Source organism: Austrofundulus limnaeus, unplaced genomic scaffold (assembly GCF_001266775.1).
Source record: "Austrofundulus limnaeus strain Quisiro unplaced genomic scaffold, Austrofundulus_limnaeus-1.0 Scaffold2127, whole genome shotgun sequence".
NCBI classification, from domain to species: Eukaryota; Metazoa; Chordata; class Actinopteri; order Cyprinodontiformes; family Rivulidae; genus Austrofundulus; species Austrofundulus limnaeus.
Window position 1 is genome coordinate 43,543 of NW_013954529.1, and position 1,967 is coordinate 45,509.

The 1,967-nt window shown below is 35.2% G+C and overlaps 1 long non-coding RNA gene across 2 annotated transcripts; it reads left to right on the forward strand.

The window, feature by feature from the left end:
* Positions 1-6: 6 nt before the first annotated feature.
* Positions 7-1,661, forward strand: LOC106537093 (uncharacterized). 2 transcript variants are annotated; one of them, XR_001312606.1, is made up of 3 exons: positions 7-58; positions 619-782; positions 857-1,661. It is a non-coding gene; the product is annotated as an uncharacterized LOC106537093 (long non-coding RNA). The 2 variants fall into 2 exon arrangements; XR_001312607.1 differs by having other exon boundaries at positions 619-773.
* Positions 1,662-1,967: the final 306 nt, after the last annotated feature.

Consider the following 1,967-nt stretch of genomic DNA (forward strand, 5'->3'; position numbering starts at 1 on the left):
GCCAATAAGACATTACCATTCAGAGGACTGCAAGGAGTTCTGTACTCTGTCGTTCTTGGTAAGAAATCTCATTAGTTGATAGATTCATCAGGTGGATGATGTTTTATTTTATTGGTTTAGACAAAACCTATACTGAAACAGGATTTGTAAGTTTAGTCAATGAAAAAAGCAACATATTACATCATTTATAACTTACTACTAGTTAAGGTGCTTGTTCTGTTACCTCGACGTCATAACTTTTCAAACTAATGTCCCTGTCATACTATAATGTTTTAGACAATTTGTAAAAATATAGAAGTTATTGTAAATATAGAAGTTATTTACTTTAGATGGAATTAAAAAAACTCAACTAGAAGCCTCTTTTACATCTGTTCATACTTTAATGCTAACACAAATTGATCAGTAACTTTTGTTAGTAATTTAGACATAAAAAATTAAGTTGGCATAAGTTGTCTAAAATGTTATTGTGACAAGGCTTTATTATACTTTCAGATAACAAAAGGTAAAGAAGTGATTTCTGTTTCTTCCTTGTTTTGATTTGTAAAATTCCTTATCTTTGACAAACTAATCTACTGAATTAGTTTGTCTGTTTGAATTGTTTCATTTATTGTCTTCTAGACTGGAGGCTGATTAAAGAACCAWGTCAAGCTGCCAAAGGTTTCTGGGAAACACTACTAAGAGAGCATGCATCTGGGAAAATGAAAAAGGATGTGAGACTCTGAAGAGGACAGGGAGCTTCTGTTATTTTACAAACAGGAGTGGACACATCTAAGGTTAATAATGTAAATTATTATTGTGTGAATATAGTTTACTATCACTCAGATATGAGGTTGTTTCAGTGTTTTATTCATTTCAGGAGATGCTGCTGTAAGTGATGGAGTTATGCTGTGATATTTCCTGACAGAATTACCAGGCTCCAGTGTGTGTTCAGTCTAGATCCTGGTAATCATGTTGTTATTTTACACTTTATTTACCATCATTTTTGTCTAGGCCTGTTTCATTAGTTGTTTTTTTTTAAATATGCAGGCAATTTGTGATTTGAGGTGACTGTGGCTGAGTGGTTAGGGGAGTCCTCCAATGAGAGAGTTGGTGGTTAGATTCCACGACTGTTCAGTCATGTGTCCACGTGTCCATGGGCAACTCACTGAACCCCCACTGTCTCTGATGTGTCCCATCAGTGTATGAGTGTGATTTAAAGCACTGATTAGTCTCTATGGATCGATTTATCTGGATTAGCTTTGTAGAGCTATAGCAGAGTGCTGTGTGTAAATACCAAAGAAGTAAAGATTTAAATCAACCAACTACACTGTTAAATACATTTGAAAGTTACACACATTAACTAAATTGTTGGTACCTCTCTGTTAACGATCAAAAAACCTACAATGGTCACTGAAATAATTTGAAATTAACAAGCGTACATAAAAACATATTAAAAATCGATCAATAAAAATAGTAGATGGACTGTACTTATCTTAAAACTTTTTCCTAGTTACCAGATACTTAATTATTTTTATGTCTTTACAGACATACCTGACATGTTTCAACGAGTTCTTCCATGATGAAGACGGAAGTACTCGTCGGAACATGTCTGGCATGTCTGTAAAGAGTGAAAAAGTGTCTAGTTACTAGGAAAACGTTTTAAGATTTATCATATAGACACAATGGGCCTCATGCAAGAACATGTTCGTATTCTTATCCTAAATTTCTCTTACTTTTGTTCGTACAAAGGGTTCGTACGAACATGTCACGTCNCAAATAATTGAATCAGCCAGAGTCGCCCACTTCAAAAATGATTGTGGTGACTTGGGCAAAAAATTTTGTCCACACATTGTAGGGGGGGTACACCCACCTGTAAAACAGTACCCTCTCCACCCAGATGCAGTGGCAGAAATGGAAAAAATGGTAAAAGAACTGCATGCATTGGGAATCATCAGAGAAGAACCTAATCCCCTCACAAACAGCCCAAT